We start from the raw sequence: 14661 nt of genomic DNA, 5'->3' as shown, positions 1-14661 counted from the left end.
CCCAGGAGACGTAGTGACTTACACCAGACACCAAGGCGTATAGGGGAGGTACGCCCCCCACGTCCACAGAGTAATAGAAGAAGAGCAGCGCTATTCAGTACCTGGTGATCAAGCCGGCCCGGACAGGCCTGAAGATTATCGTGAGCAAGGCGCATATGGAGGACATCGCTTACAGTAAAACGGAAAAGCGTCAGTGTATATAGTTACCCGTCAGGGTACAAAGGACTGTTATGGGACTGTTTCAAATTTAAGTGTGGTCCCCGTCGGGACTGATATTGAACTGTGCAAAGTTATCCCTTTTCCCTAACCTGACTGAGAACTGAGAGCAGCTATCCCCTTCCCAAACTGGCCGAGGACTGAGAACGGCCGTCCCTGTAAATAGTTGCGCTTCCTAAAGCGCCCCCTATTGGTTTTATAAAAAAAAAAAAAAAAAGGACTGCAGCGTCTACCTCAGGAGAAGTTTGCTAGACTTTTGCACCTTTAAGAAAAATGTAAAAAGTTATTGAAAAAGTTTTGCATGTCTTGTAAATCAAATGTTTTTGCTCTTTTCCAGCCCGAGGACGTGCTGTGGTTTACCAGGGAGGAATGTAGCGCCCCGATGGTTCGGCTGGTACAGGGGAATTGCACCTCAACCAGAGGTGTGATATTCCACTCCCGGGTAAGGATGGAGTATGAACCAGGGCTCAGTTAGCTGCATACCGCACACACACCCCATTTCTGGGAGACAGCTCGACGGTGCTCCCATTTATATATATATATATGTAGGCACAACTGACTATGTCCCTGGCTGGAGGGGGGGGGGAGGAAAACCCAGTGGTGTAGGAGCAGATAGGGGTTGGGTTATGAGCATAGGTAGGAGCTCATTGGGTGCTGGTCACCTGAGCTCACACACAGAGGAGGAGGTATATAAGGCGGGCACCATCTTAGTTCAGGGTGGAGAACAAGAAGGAGAAGTTGAGAGGAGAGCTGACAGGGAGCTGAGGCTCAGTCTGAGTTCAGCTCCACGAGGCAGGCCTAGAGAAGAGGCCAGGGCCAGAGTGGAGAAGAGGAGAAGGAGCGGAACAGAAAGAGAAAGGAACAGAACAGAAAGTGAAGGAACCAAGAAGTAGAAAGGCTCAGAGACACGAAGGCAGAAGGGACCCTAAGGACCAGCGTGATATTGGGTGACGGGTCAGGCAAGAGAAGGGTACCGGATCCCAAATTGGTGGAAGTAAATCATCCCCCAGCCAAGAACCGAAGGTCGTGATCATCTATTGGTGCGACCCACCGCTAAACCTACTAGGAAGGCACCACATAGGGTCAGGGAGGCTGGCGCCAAGTTCTCCCAGAGAAGGCCCGAGGCAGCTGGACAGAAGTTTGGTCACTGGTGGGGCACGGCCAGAGAAAGGATAGAAGGGAGTTCTGGGCTATACTCCTGAATTGCCTGGGGGTTGACCGAGTCCCGCACCTGGTGGACGCAGCACGGCTTGGGCAGTCATTGCCGGCAGAAGTGACTCAGATAACAACTGTGAGTAAAAGACACTGGACTGCAACACATTGACTCTGTGTTTCTTACCGCGCCAGAACTAACGGTACTGGGACGCCCTGCACCACAACCCCCACCATCTACACTCACTGCCCTGAGTCTACACTCCTCCCGTGGGGAGTTATACTATTCTCTGCTGCACCCACAACACCAGCCTCAGCGGTCTGCCCCGCAGCGGCGGTTCGCCCTGACCGCAATCCACGGGTGGCGTAGTCGCACATTAATAACTATACAAATAGACTGTCACAGCATTTGGTCTGACCACCCTGAGCCACGGGATCGGATTGCCACCACTACCACTACCCCCAACATTACACTGAAGCCAGGTTCCGGGTGCCCCACGGCCCAGTCAGAGGCACAGAGGTGGCACTATTACTATGTGGAGGTACAGCGGTGGCACTATTACTATGTGGAGGCACAGTAGTGGCACTATTAATATGTGGAGGCACAGAGGTGACACTATTACTATGTGGAGGCACAGTTGTGGCACTATTACTATGTGGTGGCACAGAGGGGGCACTATTACTGTGTGGAATCACAAAGGTGGCACTATTACTATGAGGAGGCACAGAGGTGGCACCATTACTATGTGGAGGCACAGAGGGGGCACTATTACTATGTGGAGGCACAGAGGGGGCACTATTACTATGTGGAGGCACAGAGGTGGCATTATTACTATGAGGAGGCACAGAGATGGCACTATTACTATGTGGAGGCACAGCGGTGGTACTATTCCTATGTGGAGGCACAGAGGTGGTGCTATTACTTTGTGGAGGCACAGAGGTGGCACTATTACTATGTGGAGTCACAAAGGTGGCACTATGTCTATGTTGAGGCACAGAGGTGACTCTATTACTGTATGGAGGCACAGCGGTGGCATTATTACTATGTGGAGACACAGGAGTGGCACTATGTCATGCCAGGTGTGAGTGCAACACAGAGAGTCATGCCAGGTGTGAGTGGAACGCAGAGGGGAAAGAGAGCCCAGTCACTAGGAAAAGGGGGAAGAGGTGACCTCCTAATCTGGACTAGCTGCACCCTGTCTCCCCCTAACGTCCCTATACAGCCTCCACAGCTGTCACCGATCACATGCCTCGCCCTACTATATCTGGCGTAAGGCTATAGCTGGGGGTGGAAGGAGATGAGCACTAGTCAACCTCCGTTAGCACTCTAAAGACAAAGGGGAAGACAACACAGGGGAACAACAACTCAGCTTTAGAAGAACCAACAGGGCACACGGCCCAAGACTCCAGAGAGGACATGATGCTGCTTCAGCAAAGTTCCAAGTAGAAATTAATATAACTGGCGATGCCCACCTAGAGAGACCAGGTCTATATACACCCAGACTAAAGGGAGGTAGTCGCTGGGTCCCAAACACAGCCCCCATCCAGGCAGCCGTCCGCACTGCCAAACGTGGAGATCTCCTTCAAACCACTGCAGGGCGGCTGTCTGTCACCTCTGACACACCCGTGACACACTATTACTATGTGGAGACATAGCGGTGGCACTATTACTATGAGGAGGCACAGAGGCGGCACTATTACTATGTGGAGGCACAGCGGTGGCACTACTACTATGAGGAGGCACAGAGGTGGCACTATTACTATGTGGAGGTACAGCGGCGGCACTATTACTATGTGGAGGCACAGTAGTGGCACTATTAATATGTGGAGGCACAGAGGTGACACTATTACTATGTGGAGGCACAGAGGGGACACTATTACTATGAGGAGGCACAGAGGTGGCATTATTACTATGAGGAGGCACAGTAGTGGCACTATTAATATGTGGAGGCACAGAGGTGACACTATTACTATGTGGAGGCACAGAGGGGACACTATTACTATGAGGAGGCACAGAGGTGGCACCATTACTATGTGGAGGCACAGAGGGGGCACTATTACTATGTGGAGGCACAATAGTGGCACTATTAATATGTGGAGGCACAGAGGTGACACTATTACTATGTGGAGGCACAGAGGGGACACTATTACTATGAGGAGGCACAGAGGTGGCACCATTACTATGTGGAGGCACAGAGGTGGCACTATTACTATGTGGAGGCACAGTAGTGGCACTATTAATATGTGGAGGCACAGAGGTGACACTATTACTATGTGGAGGCACAGAGGGGACACTATTACTATGAGGAGGCACAGAGGTGGCACCATTACTATGTGGAGGCACAGAGGGGGCACTATTACTATGTGGAAGCACAGAGGGGGCACTATTACTATGTGGAGGCACAGAGGTGGCATTATTAATATGAGGAGGCACAGAGGGGCACTATTACTATGTGGAGGCACAGAGGTGGCATTATTACTATATGGAGGTACAGAGGTGGTGCTATTACTATGTGGAGGCACAGAAGGGACATTGTTACTACTGTATTTAAGACACAATAGATGTTAATAACATATGGACTTTGTGTAAAGATGGGGAGAAGTGGGTTCTAAAAAAAGTGATCGGCCAAAGATGTCTGAATGTTAAATTCTGCAGAGAAAAGTCATAGATGGAAGAAATGGTCATGGTGGTCTGGGCATAATGGAGATGAAAAGGGAAAATGAACGACTCAAATTAGAGAGAATTTCCCCTGTGAGTCACTGGATTTGTCTGTTCTGTAGACATCTATGTATGTATGTGTGTAACTGGTATCTACCACTATATGGTCACTGTATGGGGGTAATATTGGTCTCAGTATAGCAGTTTTTGTTAATGATCAGTATGGTGGCAATATTCAGTCACTATAGTGTATACTGGTAAAAAATAGCCAATTAACTCATGTAAAAAACCTCCATATGGTACAATAAGTAAGCTTGCAGGACACAAGGGTCCTCATTATACTGTGCACTTTGATGACCTGAAAGCCAAAAAAACCTCTCTCCTGGCATCACCCTGACAGCCACATGGCAGGAACATGACAGGCAATAATGATTCCAAACAAGCAATACGCCCTGCAGATTTTGGGAAGCAAAGTCTTCATATATGAATACTTAGGGTGCATCCTACAGACTCCTCAAGAGATTTCAGATATTATAATCTACTTTACATTAGTTAACTTGAATTAAAAAAGGAAGAAAAAAAAATGGAAAAAATGTTCCCATTTTTGCAAATAAATAAGCAATAAAATTAAGTGAATCCAATGAATTGTGTTTATAGCACCAGGACCCCCACAAGATCTTGCATTTGGGGTTTCTTCATTATTGCAGAAGCTTCAGTTTTGCATCTTCTCTCCTTGTGGGAATGATCCACCCAATTGTATCACTGCAGGGTCGCTTTCTACTATTGCCCTATGAATTAGCCGAACATAGAAAAACGAAATGCATGGTATAGACCACACAGCATTGTATCTTATTTATTATTTATTAAATTGTTACATTCTTATTTTTTGATATTTGTCTATAGTTATAGTATACTTTAGTCCTACTTCACTTTGTTCGAAGAAGGATTAAACTTAGTGCAGTGTAGGAGCGCCCTCTAGTGCTACAATTAGTAATTGCAGCAGTAATTTCCGGGGGTTTTATGGTTTCAGGGAATAAAGTTTATTCTTTATATAATAAAATATGATTTTAGGACTTTTATATGATATTCTAACACATATATGTATATATATATATTTATATATATATATATATATATATATATATATATATATATATATATATATATATATATACACTGCTCAAAAAAATAAAGGGAACACTCAAATAACACATCCTAGATCTGAATGAATGAAATATTCTCATTGAATACTTTGTTCTGTACAAAGTTAAATGTGCTGACAACAAAATCACACAAAAATCATCAATGGAAATCAAATTTATTAACCAATGGAGGCCTGGATTTGGAGTCACCCCCAAAATTAAAGTGGAAAAACACACTACAGGCTGATCCAACTTGGATGTAATGTCCTTAAAATAAGTCAAAATAAGGCTCAGTATTGTGTGTGGCCCCCACGTGCCTGTATGACCTCCCTACAACGCCTGGGCATGCTCCTGATGAGGTTGCGGATGGTCTCCTGTGGGATCTCCTCCCAGACCTGGACTAAAGCATCCGCCAACTCCTGGACAGTCTGTGGTGCAACGTGACGCTGGTGGATGGAGCGAGACATGATGTCCCAGATGTGTTCAATCGGATTCAGGTCTGGGGAACGGGCGGGCCAGTCCATAGCTTCAATGCCTTCATCTTGCAGGAACTGCTGACACACTCCAGCCACATGAGGTCTGGCATTGTCCTGCAATAGGAGGAACCCAGGGCCAACCGCACCAGCATATGGTCTCACAAGGGGTCCGAGGATCTAATCTCGGTACCTAATGACAGTCAGGCTACCTCTGGCGAGCACATGGAGGGCTGTGCGGCCCTCCAAAGAAATGCAACCCCACACCATTACTGACCCACTGCCAAACCGGTCATGCTGAAGGATGTTGCAGGCAGCAGATCACTCTCCACGGCGTCTCCAGACTCTGTCACGTCTGTCACATGTGCTCAGTGTGAACCTGCTTTCATCTGTGAAGAGCACAGGGCGCCAGTGGCCACTTTGCCAATCCTAGTGTTCTGTGGCAAATGCCAAGTGTCCTGCATGGTATTGGGCTGTGAGCACAACCCCCATCTGTGGACGTCGGGCCCTCATACCACCCTCATGGAGTCGGTTTCTAACCGTTTGTGCAGACACATGCACATTTGTGGCCTGCTGGAGATCATTTTGCAGGGCTCTGGCGGTGCTCCTCCTGTTCCTCCTTGCACAAAGGCGGAGGTAGCGGTCCTGCTGCTGGATTGTTGTCCTCCTACGGCCCCCTCCATGTCTTCTGGTGTACTGGCCTGTCTCCTGGTAGCGCCTCCAGCCTCTGGACACTACGCTGACAGACACAGCAAACCTTCTTGCCACAGCTCGCATTGATGTGCCATCCTGGATGAGCTGCACTACCTGAGCAACTTCTGTGGGTTGTAGAGTCCGTCTCCTGCTACCACGAGTGTGAAAGCACAACCAACATTCAAAAGTGACCAAGACATCAGCCAGAAAGCATTGGTACTGAGATGTGGTCTGTGGTCCCCACCTGCAGAACCACTCCTTTATTGAGGCTGTCTTGATAATTGCCAATAATTTCCATCTATTGTCTATTCCATTTGCACAACAGCATGTGAAATTGATTGTCAATCAGTGTTGTTTCCTAAGTGGACAGTTTGATTTCACAGAAGTTTGATTTACTTGGAGTTATATTCTGTTGTTTAAAGTGTTCCCTTTATTTTTTTGAGCAGTGTATATACATATATATATATAACCTTTACCTGCTAAAGCCATAATATCCCTTTAATCAAGGCTAGCAGCAGGGTTATGCAGGACCTTGGACGAACATGTAACAGTTCACACAAGCTTCTCGCACCTTCTCAGTCGACCACTGTATGTTGCAATATCGCTGCCGGGTTTTTGACCCTTTTTTTGCTACATTTTTTTGTGGCTTTTGACTATAGGTGGCATAAGAATATTTAGCAAAAAAAAAGTTTTGAAAAAGAGCCACAAAACTTTAAGAAGTCGAAACAGCAAGTTTGCTATTTAACCCTTGCACTGCTGTGATGTGTGGTTGCTGCGCTTGTTCCTATAGTAAGAGCTCTTTTTGTTTTGCCTTCCCCTCGTTTACAGTCAGAACGGTCAGAACTTTTTTTTCATCATCCCTCTATGATGCGTGTTTTTTTCACAAGACAAGATACTTTATTTTTTTTGCTGCCATTTGTTCATTCCCATAAAGAAGTATTTAATTTTCGAAATAAATAAATAAATGCAGAAGAAAAGAAGAGCGACTGGGCCAACATTTTTTACACAAGTTTTTAATTATCATTATTAATACATGTTGACTGTGCTGTACATGAAGCGAAGATATGATGTCAGATAGGTCTGTGGTGTTTATGTGTTGCGTTCCTTATGTAATAAAATACTTTGCAAAGATTTTATTATATTGCAAATGGTTTTGCACAATTATGTTTTGCAACTTTATATACAAGAGTAGTCTTTATTTTTGATACATTTTTCCACTTATAATGTCCTGTCACAGAGAGATATTAGTAGATATCAGTGCATTTAGCTTTATTGAGGTTTGTAGGGAGAAAAAAAAATCACTCAAAGGCCACGGCCCCACTATCAGTATTTGGTCAGTATTCGGTCAGTATTTTTCTCAGGAGTGGGAGCCAAAACCAGATGAGGAACAATCAGAGAAAAGGTAGAATAGAAACAAGTCACCAATTCTGCATTTATCACCCACTCCTGGTTTTGGCTCCCACTCCTGAGAAAAAATACTGACCGAATACTGATAGTGGGGCCGTGGCTATAGACAGCAGTGCAGACTGTGACTCTCAACAAAGGCAGGTGCAGAAGACCGTCGTTTCGGTCAGAGAGTGATCGGACAAAACATCAGATCGCACTCTAATCAATAGTACTCTATGGGGCCGTACACATGTCCAATTTTTTTTCTTTGGACCTAGTCTGTTAGAGAACAAAAAATCACAGCCTGCACAATCTGCATCTGCAAATCAGGTCACAGTCATTCATGCAAGTCAATGGACCCCATAAAACAAAAAAAAAAATCAGACTGCACTCGGATGACATCTGAGTTCAGTCCGATTTTCACAGACTGACAGAATGGAGAAGATGGAGAATTTTTTTTCCATCTTCTCCGCATTCAAGAAAAATGGCTCGGGCCACACCTCTGAGAAAATCAAGACAATTATGCAAATCATACTGTGATCTTATGATCACAGTATGTGGTCCAGTCTGGTCCAATTTTCTTGGATGTGAAGAAGATGGAAAAAAACATTCTGCATTCTCCATCTTCCAATCAAAAACTGTCCTTATTTTTTCCACAATACCTGGCAATACTGAATTGGCACTTCTCAAATGCATAGATATAATCAAAGTTCCCACCAGACGTTCTATTTGCTCCTGGTGGTAATTAGAAGTCACACAGATTAGTTTAAAAATATTTTTTTTATTTGAAAATATTTAAAAAAAAATATTATATTAAAAAGAACAGAAAAAGGTGCAGGAAAAAAGGTACAGGAGTTATTATTCACGGAAAGTAAAAGGGATAAATTGTAAATACAACCTCAATTATAGTTCCAAATCATATTCAAAAATGTATATTTAAATAATAAAAGAAGCAGTGGCGCTGGTAGGTGGTCAGTTGGGCTTGCAGCAAATCTGGAACAAGAGCCACTACTTGTCCAAAGTATCAGAAACTGGTACCGGAAAGTGTTTAAAATAAAGTAAATTCGCGCTTCCCTTTAGACCAAAATGTGATGGGGTACTACGTTAACTTGTAGCAAATTAGGTGGATAAGGTGATATGCAGGTATAGATACGAAGATAAATGGATAAATAGATAAATATATATAAATAGATGACTAAAGATATAAAAAGGTATATATAAAAAAATATATATAAAAAAATAGACCAGCTGTGATTAAATTAGTATAAAAACCCAAAAGGGAGTAAATGGACACTGTCAAGTCTCAATGAAAATAATTTTATTAAGTATCTTATAAAAGAAGCGGGGGGTAAATTGATAAAATCAAGAGGGGTCTTGGGCACAGTTAAAATAAGGTTAAAATTAAATTTAAACAATGGGAGGACTCCAAAGAAAAATCCTGGTGGAGTCCGCTGTATGGATTAGTCAGGGTGCATCAGGTAAGGGTTCTTCTGCAAAAGTAGAGAAGGAGAGGAATGAGTGTCTATGTGGGATACTAATGGTGTGAACTAGGACTAGTAATAGTTACCTGTTGGTAGAGTGGAGTGGAGTGGATTCTCAGCTGGCGAAGACGTCCCTGGAGTCACAGTGGAATCCGCTGTTTGAATGGCTTTAGCAAAAAGGTGGTTGTTCTGTGGGGAATAGAGGGAGGGGTGAGTGAATACTATAATGGAAGTGGTGGTAGGAGTAAAGAATGACAGCAGTTACCTGATTTCAGATATGATCTGGAATGGGCTCCTAGGTGGCGGGTGGTACACATTTACAGCAGCAGGAGGCTGATGGAGACCAGTGGATGTGTGTAGAAACTGTATAAAGTCCTAAATGAAAGGGTTAATGGTATAGTGGATGGTCAGAGCAGGTCGATGGAGAAGAAATAGCTAGAAGGTACCTGAGTCCAGGAGCAGTATCTATGGGTCCCAAGGTGTGGTAATTCCAGTTAGCCAAGGGGTGATGAAAGAGGTCTGTGCATCTGCAGGTGTGAGTAGGTCTGTACTGTCAATAGGTAGAGACTAATCGATAAACCTACTGGAGGAAAGAGGGCATAAAATTAGAAGGTGCAGTAGAGGTTTAATAGAGGTGAGTTCCTTCTGAATACAGCTCTGCACAGCGTGGCTGGAAAGTGTATGGAGCTGTAACTGATGCTTTCTAATAGCTGGTCACTGCTGATACATGGGGAGGTGTAGAGCTTACCTCCGTTCTAAAGTCCGATGATCCGTGTGGTAGAGAGGGCTCTCTTACCTTCTTGTATATCTACCATATATGCAGGAGGTATCCTTAGGCTGGAGAGTGCAGAAGTGCGGGAGGGCGCGCTGAGGCAGGGGAGTGGAGTCCCGGCCGGTGACTCTGACTCTGCAATACCTGTAGTAGCGGTGCAGGGCCTTACAGGACCTGGCGTGACGTCACGGTCACGTGTGAGGCACGTGATTAGGCTTGTACGGTGTGGCAGAAGGACCAGTTCCTACGCGTTTCGAAAGGCTACGGCTTTCTTCATCAGGGATGGTCCTTTTCTGCCAATGGTCCCTTTTGTAGTTGCAGACTTTGAAGTTTGATTGTTTGATTAGTCCATATTGATTAGATAGAGCGCGAGGTTATCCTTCATAGGTCATTAAAGGCAAAGAGTTCTATTTCGGTGTTGAGTCCCTTTGGTTTCAGGGTATCCATTTCAAAAATCCAGAAACTTTCTCTTCTGGACATCTTTTTTATAAAGTTGCCCCTTCTCCAACTTTTTGGTACAGTTTGTATTCCTGTTATCTTGGTGCCTGTAATTTTTCCCCCATGTTTTTCTGCATAATGTGCAGAAAGGGGGTGTCCGGGAAATTGGTTCTTGATGTTTCTTAAATGTTCATTAATGCGTTTGGACATAGGGCGTATAGTGCGCCCTATGTATAACTTTTCACATGGGCATTTCAGGCAATAAATGACACCCGATGTGGAACATGTAAGAAAGTCTTTGATGGGGTATTCTTTTTGTGGTGTTGTAATTGTGCATTGTTTTGATGTTAATGCCTGTTTGCAGGCTTTACACTTCTTGCATGGAAAAAAACCTTTCAGGTTTTTTGTGAATATGTTAGAGGAATTGTGAGTTTTTGGTGGATTTCTCACTGATGGGGCAATTAGATTACCCAAATTCTGGGCCTTTCTGAACACAAATCTAGGGTTTCGTGCTAGTTTGTCCCCTATGGTCTTATCATCCTTTAGTATATCCCAATGTTTTTTCACAATTTTTCGAATTAGATGGATGTTTGAGTTGTATTGCAGGATGATGGGGACATCTATGGTGGTGTCATTCCATGTATGGTTGGGTTTTAATTTTTTGTCTGTCAGTAGCCTATTCCTGGGAGTTTTACAGACTTTATTTTTTGCTGATTCCAGGAATAAGGCTTGGTTATCTTTCTCTAGAAATTTGTGTGTGAGAGTATTTGCTTCTGTTTCGAAGTCTTGCGTGAGAGAACAGTTGCGGTGGAGTCTAGTATATTGGCTGCAAGGTATGTTTAGTAGCCATTGGGGTAGATGACAGCTGTCAAGTGGAATGAAACTGTTTGCGTCCGTTGGTTTGGAGTAAGTGCGGGTTTGTAAATGTCCCTCCTCAATGTATATGTCCAAGTCAAGAAAATTAATTTGGTTGATACTGGTGTGATATGTGAATTCCAGGTGATAGTCGTTCTTATTTATGTCTAGCAAAAATTGGTTAAGTGAGATTTGGTCACCTGACCATATGAAAATAATATCGTCTATGTATCTTTGCCAGAGGACCAGGTTCGTGTGTAGGGTACCCCCAGGGTAGATGGTGGTCTGTTCCCATCTGCCTACGTAAAGGTTTGCGTAACTGGGGGCGAACCTGGTCCCCATGGCCGTACCCCATTGCTGGGTATAGTAGTGCCCCTCATGTAGAAAGAAGTTGTGGGTCAAAATGAACCTCATACAGTCCTTTAAAAAAGAAGTTTGTTCCGGTGGTGTCAAATTGAAGTGATCTAGGAAATGTGCTGCTGCTTCACAACCTTTATCATGTAGTATGACTGTGTAAAGTGCTGTGATATCCAAGGTGCCCAGGATGTAATTGTCTTTCCATACTATGTTCTGAAGTAACTGTAGTATGTGTTTGCTGTCCTTGAGGTAGGAGGGGAGTTTTGGAACCAGGTTTTGAAGGTGAAGATCCACGAATCTGGATAAATTAGAAGTGAGGCATTGTATGCCTGATATAATGGGTCTACCTGGGGGGTTAGAGAGTGATTTGTGAATCTTGGGTAAATAGTAAAAGACAGCAGTTCTGGGGTGGGGAATATTGATATAGTCGAACTCTTTTTTATTTATATAGCCAGATTGTAGTCCTGGAATTCACATATCACACCAGTATCAACCAAATTAATTTTCTTGACTTGGACATATACATTGAGGAGGGACATTTACAAACCTGCACTTACTCCAAACCAACGGACGCAAACAGTTTCATTCCACTTGACAGCTGTCATCTACCCCAATGGCTACTAAACATACCTTGCAGCCAATATACTAGACTCCACCGCAACTGTTCTCTCACGCAACACTTCGAAACAGAAGCAAATACTCTCACACACAAATTTCTAGAGAAAGGTTACCAAGCCTTATTCCTGGAATCAGCAAAAAATAAAGTCTGTAAAACTCCCAGGAATAGGCTACTGACAGACAAAAAATTAAAACCCAACCATACATGGAATGACACCACCATAGATGTCCCCATCATCCTGCAATACAACTCAAACATCCATCTAATTCGAAAAATTGTGAAAAAACATTGGGATATACTAAAGGATGATAAGACCATAGGGGACAAACTAGCACGAAACCCTAGATTTGTGTTCAGAAAGGCCCAGAATTTGGGTAATCTAATTGCCCCATCAGTGAGAAATCCACCAAAAACTCACAATTCCTCTAACATATTCACAAAAAACCTGAAAGGTTTTTTTCCATGCAAGAAGTGTAAAGCCTGCAAACAGGCATTAACATCAAAACAATGCACAATTACAACACCACAAAAAGAATACCCCATCAAAGACTTTCTTACATGTTCCACATCGGGTGTCATTTATTGCCTGAAATGCCCATGTGAAAAGTTATACATAGGGCGCACTATACGCCCTATGTCCAAACGCATTAATGAACATTTAAGAAACATCAAGAACCAATTTCCCGGACACCCCCTTTCTGCACATTATGCAGAAAAACATGGGGGAAAAATTACAGGCACCAAGATAACAGGAATACAAACTGTACCAAAAAGTTGGAGAAGGGGCAACTTTATAAAAAAGATGTCCAGAAGAGAAAGTTTCTGGATTTTTGAAATGGATACCCTGAAACCAAAGGGACTCAACACCGAAATAGAACTCTTTGCCTTTAATGACCTATGAAGGATAACCTCGCGCTCTATCTAATCAATATGGACTAATCAAACAATCAAACTTCAAAGTCTGCAACTACAAAAGGGACCATTGGCAGAAAAGGACCATCCCTGATGAAGAAAGCCGTAGCCTTTCGAAACGCGTAGGAACTGGTCCTTCTGCCACACCGTACAAGCCTAATCACGTGCCTCACACGTGACCGTGACGTCACGCCAGGTCCTGTAAGGCCCTGCACCGCTACTACAGGTATTGCAGAGTCAGAGTCACCGGCCGGGACTCCACTCCCCTGCCTCAGCGCGCCCTCCCGCACTTCTGCACTCTCCAGCCTAAGGATACCTCCTGCATATACGGTAGATATACAGTACAGACCAAAAGTTTGGACACACCTTCTCATTTAAAGATTTTTCTGTATTTTCATGACTTTGAAAATTGTACATTCACACTGAAGGCATCAAAACTATGAATTAACAAATGTGGAATTATATAGTTAACAAAAAAGTGTCAAACAACTGAAAATATGTCTTGTATTCTGGGTTCTTCAAAGTAGCCACCTTTTGCTTTGATGACTGCTTTGCACACTCTTGGCATTCTCTTGATGAGCTTCAAGAGGTAGTCACCGGAAATGGTCTTCCAACAATCCTGAAGGAGTTCCCAGAGATGCTTAGCACTTTTTGGCCCTTTTGCCTTCACTCTGCGGTCCAGCTCATCCCAAACCATCTCGATTGGGTTCAGGTCTGGTGATTGTGGAGGCCAGGTCATCTGGCGTAGCACCCCATCACTCTCCTTCTTGGTCAAATAGCCCTTGCACAGCCTGGAGGTGTGTTTGGGGTCATTGTCCTGTTGAAAAATAAATGATGGTCCAACTAAACGCAAACCGGATAGAATAGCATGCCGCTGCAAGATGCTGTGGTAGCCATGCTGGTTCAGTATGCCTTCAATTTTGAATAAATCCCCAACAGTGTCACCAGCAAAGCACCCCCATACCATCACACTTCCTCCTCCATGCTTCACGGTGGGAACCAGGCATGTAGAGTCCATCCCTTCACCTTTTCTGCGTCGCACAAAGACACGGTGGTTGGAACCAAAGATCTCAAATTTGGACTCATCAGACCAAAGCACAGATTTCCACTGGTCTAATGTCCATTCCTTGTGTTCTTTAGCCCAAACAAGTCTCATCTGCTTGTTGTCTGTCCTTAGCAGTGGTTTCCTAGCAGCTATTTTACCATGAAGGCCTGCTGCACAAAGTCTCCTCTTAACAGTTGTTGTAGAGATGTGTCTGCTGCTAGAACTCTGTGTGGCATTGACCTGGTCTCTAATCTGAGCTGCTGTTAACCTGCGATTTCTGAGGCTGGTGACTCGGATAAACTTATCCTCAGAAGCAGAGGTGACTCTTGGTCTTCCTTTCCTGGGGCGGTCCTCATGTGAGCCAGTTTCTTTGTAGCGCTTGATAGTTTTTGCAGCTGCACTTGGGGACACTTTCAAAGTTTGCCCAATTTTTCGGACTGACTGACCTTCATTTCTTAAAG

At 44.1% G+C, this 14661-nt stretch overlaps 1 long non-coding RNA gene across 1 annotated transcript; it reads right to left on the bottom strand.

Annotated features, from left to right (window-relative positions):
• Positions 1 to 9024: 9024 nt before the first annotated feature.
• Positions 9025 to 10155, bottom strand: LOC141171617 (uncharacterized). Its single transcript, XR_012252362.1, has 5 exons — positions 9951 to 10155; positions 9649 to 9785; positions 9468 to 9577; positions 9289 to 9391; positions 9025 to 9211 (listed from the first exon to the last, which is right to left on the bottom strand). It is a non-coding gene; the product is annotated as an uncharacterized lncRNA (long non-coding RNA).
• Between the last annotated feature and the right edge of the window lie 4506 nt (positions 10156 to 14661).

The sequence above is a fragment of the Phyllobates terribilis genome, unplaced genomic scaffold (assembly GCF_046119375.1).
Source record: "Phyllobates terribilis strain yellow unplaced genomic scaffold, ASM4611937v1 Scaffold_12__6_contigs__length_324123572, whole genome shotgun sequence".
Classification (NCBI taxonomy): Eukaryota; Metazoa; Chordata; class Amphibia; order Anura; family Dendrobatidae; genus Phyllobates; species Phyllobates terribilis.
The sequence above is the reverse complement of the archived record's forward strand: the minus strand, read 5'-3'. Positions and strand labels throughout refer to the sequence as shown.